Source organism: Octodon degus, unplaced genomic scaffold (assembly GCF_000260255.1).
Source record: "Octodon degus isolate 3935 unplaced genomic scaffold, OctDeg1.0 scaffold00100, whole genome shotgun sequence".
In the NCBI taxonomy this organism is placed as follows: domain Eukaryota; kingdom Metazoa; phylum Chordata; class Mammalia; order Rodentia; family Octodontidae; genus Octodon; species Octodon degus.
Window position 1 is genome coordinate 8,898,897 of NW_004524676.1, and position 6,041 is coordinate 8,904,937.

Genomic DNA, 6,041 nt, shown 5'->3' on the forward strand with positions numbered 1-6,041 from the left:
AGGAATTCCTTCCTTATCCTGGATCTTGGCCTTTACATTTTCTATAGTGTCCGAGGGTTCAACCTCGAGCGTGATGGTCTTCCCCGTAAGGGTTTTCACGAAAATCTGCATCTTGGCGGCGGCTCCACCACAGATGGCGGATCCGAAAGGAAGGGCGCCTCACGGGCCCACAGACTATCCCAACCGAAGGTCGAGCAGAATATATTTATTGAGGGAAAGAAAGCTCCTATCTGAGGGACAGGAGGGGGCCCCTGAGTGGGTGGTCCCCAGCACGCTGTCTCTTCCAGGGATTTATAGAGGAAAACCATGTGGTGAGGTGGGTCTAAGGTGGTGGAGAAGACATGGGAACTCACTTTAGGTGGGCATGAGGAGGGACAAAACTATGGTCAACCAATGAGATTACAAGCACAATTGCTCAGGTAAAATTGATTAAATGCAGTACCAAATGGGGAAGCGAGTCACGTAGCAAGCGGGCACGAATATGGAACAGGGTCTCTTCCTGTTGGGGGTTGGGCTAGTGACTCATTTGGGCTCTTTCAAGGTGATTGATACCTATTTAGAATATAATCCCTAATGCCCATCCCTAGAGAAGTATGTGGCTGTGCTTCCTCTTTTGTCTTGGTCTTGAGGTGTGGCCCATAAGGGAGTATGTCTCTTCTAAGTTGCAAAGCCACCTTGTCTTCCATCTAGTCTCCTTGAGGGCCTGGCCCTGTGCCCTGTGTGACTGCCTATAATATTTCTATGTAATTTAGCTGCCTACAACACTACCACACCTTACCTAAGTAGAGCTGGGTAAACAGACTGCATAGCAGGTTTCTGGGTGGAAGGATGGTGGAAATACTCCTGTGCATAGTGCCGAGTGCTCTTGTGGGAAAGAATGTTTGCAGTGACATCCTGTTCTGGCCACCGGGTCACACCTTGCTTCGTGGTGCGTATGCTTCAGGTCATCGTGAGCCAGCAGAAGCTCCCAGTTACACGAGGCACTCCAGCTGCAGACAGAAGCTGAGGCTTTGCCTTTGTGAAGAAGCTTCTGAAACACAAAATAAGAATAAAAATGAAACTGGGCACAGTAGTTCATGCCTATAATCCCAGATGAGGCAGGAGGATTGTTGAGAGTTTGAGAACAGCCTGGGCTGCAAAGTGAGTTCAAGACCAGCTTGAGGGGCCGGGGAGATGGCTCAGTGGAATAAGTGCTTCCCTGGCAAGTACAGGGGCCTGAGTTCAATCCCCGGTTCTGGGGAAAAAAAAAAAAGACAAAAATACTGCCTGGCAAATGCAAGGTCCTGAGTTGATTCCTGATACCAAACAAACAACAAAACTCACACAAATATGGCTTCACAAAATCTGATAAGTGCTATGAAGTGTATAGTGGGGAATCTGACCTTGTCTATAGTTCCATGAAGAGATAGCATGTGGGTGGTTTGGCTATGCACTACAAGGCTGGCCTTGAACTCACTTTACCCCAGGCTGGCCTCAACTTGTAGTATTCCTCCTGCCTCAGCCTCTTGAGCTTTGGAATTACAGGTGTACACACCCAATCCACATCTAGATTTTCTTGCCTGAAGGAAGAGAGGTGCTGTGGGGTAGGTGCTCAAAGATGGAAAAGTTGTTACAGGTAAAGAGGTAAGAGTGTTTCAAGGCCCCAGACAGGAATGGCTGTTAAGATGATCCTGTCACAGTTGGACAGTAACATTGCAGCAGGCTGACAGTCAAGACAGGATGTGTAGGCTGTGGAGCTCACGGTTGAGAGGAGGAAGCAAGCCTTTACAGACAGCATCTGCAACTGTACGAAGCCATGGCTGGGTACTGACTTGGTATGAGTACCCAGTGTAGATTGTTGAGGGTACATGCTCTCAAGCACCCAAGGGCTGGGGCTCAGTCCTGAAGCTCCATGGGGGTGGGGTTCTCTGTGGCTGGCTGATTCACAGTGGTTCATGGAGGCCCAGCTGCTTCCAATGATTATCAGAACAAAAAGCGACAACGCTGGGGGTGGAAGGTCAGCCACTTCCTGTCTGTCTGCATCTTTTAATCTTAGCTCCAAGGTGATAGCAAGGGCAGAGTTCACAAATCAGTTTAACTGTCCTGGACAGAGAACTTCTTGTCAGTAGTGCCATCTGCAGGCATTAAGGAATTTGCCAGGAGTTGGATAGGATTGGGAGGGGAAAACAACATCTCCAGATTTCAAGATTCTGTTCCCTTACACGAGGGCACACACCCTTAGGGGGTTCTTTGTCCTTTAAGATGAGTATTACCTTTTTGTCCCTGTAGTATATTGTCACCCTTTTTTTTTTTTTTCTCGAGGTTCAGACGTCGCAGCAGCCACCTGCGGCCGGCGCGGGCCTCTTTTACTTTCTCTCTTGCCGGCTCTCTCCGACCGTTCCGTCGCTGAATCCTCCATACCAGGTGTCCCACTCGCTGGGCGCCACTTGTCCCGAGCCAGCGGGTCAGTCAACGAAGGTGACCCGGCGGAGGAGCGGGGAACTGAGGAGGGGACAAAGGACAGGAGACGCGAGAAAAGGAGACAAGACAGGATTCTGATCAAGTCTCGTTTACTCAGGGGAGGTGCTGGGTATATATAGTGGAGTCGCAGGGAAATGACGTAAGCGGGTAAAAGGCGCGAGTAACTAGGCAACCGGGTTGTGACAGGAAGTCCCACCTCCAGGGCATAGCAGGAGACTTATGGGAAATAGGCGGGGTAAGAAGAATTAGGAGCTTAGCTCAGCAGAGGTAGGGGAAGAGGAAGCCGGAAACCCACCTGCAGTAGGATTGGAGGCCTGGAGTAATTGAGCCTCCCACACAAAATAAAATGCTTCAAGCATATAGGTTAAAAGTGATATAACTGGGGCTGGTGAGATGGCTCAGTGGTCTAAAGTACCTACTTAGTACAAGCTAAGCTAAGCAAAAACAGAGGAACCGCGGTTCAATCCCCCAGTACCACATGCCAGCCAGCCCCGCCCCCCTGGTGGGCTGAGCTGGCCACACACACCCACACACGCAATAAATAAATATATAAATATTTTAAAAAATTAAAAAAAATGATACAACTGTGAAGCTGGGACTGGTGGTCTCAGGACTGGAGAGGCTGAGGCAAGAGGACTGCCATGAGTTCAAGGCCAACTTGGGCTACATAGTGAGTTCAAAGCCAGTTTGAACTACATAGCAAGACTGCCTCAAACAAACAGGTGTATGATATTGTTTTATACCAAGTGCACACTAAATCTTATTCATGATGGTACATGCTTAGAACCAATCCCAGCTGCTTTATCTGTAAGAGGCCAAGAGGCTAAGAGGCTTTCAAATTTGTCAGCCTGGGCCATTTAGGGAGACCCTGTGTCAAAATTTTAAAAAAGGACTGGGGATATAGTCCAGTATTTCCTGGGTTCAGCCACTGGTACTGCAAAAAACAAATTCACTATCAATACCTTAGTTTTTTTTTTAAACACAAACAAACAAAAAAACCCAACTGGGAATCAAATCCACAGCCTTGTAATTGCCAGGCGGGCACTTGAGCTATCTTCCCAGTCCTTGCTTTGTTTTTGTGGGGACACAGACAATTTATTAGTCAGAAAGTAAGAAAATAGGGAAAAAGAGTGAAAGGGAGGAGAACCAGACTGGCTCTGCCTTAGGGTTTCTTGTGTGTAACTTCCGATGACTCTTTTTTTGGAACAGGACCCTGCTCAGCTGCTCAGGCTGACCCTCCTGGCCCCACCTCCCAGCCGCTGGTGTCACGGGGATGGGCCACTGTACTTCGCTCACCTATTATTGTGCAGTTTCCTCCCATTTTAAGACTGAGGGAGGGTTGGGGAGATAGCTCAGTGGCATAAGCACTTGCCTAGGAAGACCAAGGTCTCAAGTTTGATCCCCAGTTACAAAACAACAACAACAACAACAACAACCTGATGGACATATGTAATACATAGTATACTGCAGGAATGACTTTCAAGGTTTGGTCCTAAGACATTGTGGCTTCCCACTTGCGCTCCTGCACCACTCTGGAGAAGGCTTGCTGATGTATCTGGGGATTCTCACACACTACCCAAAGTGGAAGAGGGCCACTCCCACAACAGTGTTAACTTGCCAGGCATATGAATGAGCAATTTCTTTCCTTTTTTTTTTTTTTTTTTTTTGTGGAACTGGGGATTGAACTCAGGCCCTTGCACTTGCCAGGCAAGTGTTTATTCTAGTGAACCATCTCGCTGGCCCAATGAATGAACAATTTTTCTGAGGACTTATTTGGTACAGGATCTTACTACACAGCTTGGACTTGTAGTGATCCTCTTCTCTCAGCCTTCCCAGCACTAGGGTTACAGGATTTCACCACCATGCCTGGTTTCAGGGTGGCATGGCATGTGTACTATGGATTGAACCTGAGTCCTTGTGCTTGCCAGACAGGCACTTAGAGGATTGAACTCAGGCCCTTGCGCTGACCAGGCAAGTGCTTATTCTACTGAGCCATCTCCCCAGCCCCTAGAATGAGCAATTTTGATGCAGCCTTCTGTACCTCATTTTGACAGTAATCTTTTTTTTTTTGGGGGGGGGGCAGGGTCTTGCTATGTAGCTAAGCATGGCATTGAACTGTATAGCCTAGAGTAGCTTCAAATTCATAGGGACCCTATCTCAGCATGCTGAGTGCTGGAGTTACAGGCATGCATCACCACAACAGTGCATTTTCCTGATTTTTTTCTTCTGTATTTACTGTTTTTTTTTTTTTTTTTTTTTTTTTTTTTTTTTAATTTTTTTAATGTATTTAACACAGGGGTGCAGGGTCTCACTACAGATTTGGACTCATAACAATCCTGCTTTTCAGCCTCCGAAGTGCTGGGATCACAGGCACCTGCCAACATGCCCAGTCTCAGTGGCCCTCTCAGCACACCCAAGGGGCGGGGCCACAAAGCCCCAGTTCTTGTGTCTGCCTAAGCAGGCACTTTAGCGCACTGAGCTATCTGGCCAGCCCATATTTTCCTGATTTTTGACCACAAAGAAACTTCCTAGCAAATACACTTGCCTATGTTGCTGCTTCCCAGGCTCTGGTCTAATTCTCCCTTTTCTTGTGTGTATGTGGGTATGGAGGGTTCTCAATCTTGCAGTGAGTTCAACAGACCACATCTTCTCAACGGTCCCCAGAGACCTTTGGTAATATCCACACTGCCGTGCCAGGTCTGCAACATCACCTACTAGTCTATCTGAACGCTCAGCCAAATCAGAAAACCTTTCTGCAAAGCTTTTATGGACTAGAAAGTTGGCTTCTGACTGTGCTTTCAGCATCTGAAGCCCTCACTTTCTCCTGCCTAAGCCTACTACTTGCTCCCAGCAGACAGGGTCTCCAGACGCAGTTCTGGCGGGTCTTCAGCTTGCGACGCATCTCAGGCTGGCTGCAAAACTGATCCTGCCTGAGCATCACAAGCGCAGGACTACAGATGTGCCAACATGCCTGGCTTGCACCTTTTTGGGCTGCTGGGAGCTAAACTGAGTCTTCACATGTTCAAGTAGCAACTTAAGAGAGAAAAACCAGTTCATGTTAAGCTCCTTAAAACATAACCCCACTTAAATATCCCGCTGCACCAAGTGCTACAAGGTCTGACCCTTCCAGTCTAATGCAACACTTATCCAGCAACCTAAGGGCTAAATTCTTTGGTTTTCTCTGGTCCAAAAACTTTTATCTTTATAAAAAACTTAGGCAGACCTCCCTAAAACATAAGGCAGATCTTGGGCCAGGGGTACAGCTCATGGCCTAACTGCCTGCCTGATGTGTAATTGTTTGATCCCTGGCACTGAGAGGCAGATCTTGTTTCTAGTTTAGTGTTCTCATAGCATGGGTATTTGCTACTACCACGTTGCAGGGACTCTATTCCCAAATAAACTACAATAAGGCAGCTTCAAAAAACAAAAGCTGAACATAAAACAGGAGTACAAATTTTGTTAAAGCTTTTATTCTGAGACATGGGTACACATGGAAGACAGGGTCACAGAAGATCAGACATGATCAAGAGGATGCCACAAGAAAAGCTTAGTCATTGTTAGCTACACTGAAGCTCAAACTC

At 47.4% G+C, this 6,041-nt stretch overlaps 1 protein-coding gene across 1 annotated transcript in view; it reads right to left on the reverse strand.

Moving 5' to 3' along the window:
* Positions 1–6,041, reverse strand: part of LOC101570047 (tubulin alpha chain-like) — a 26,203-nt gene that overhangs the window by 17,594 nt on the left and 2,568 nt on the right. The window lies entirely within an intron of this gene.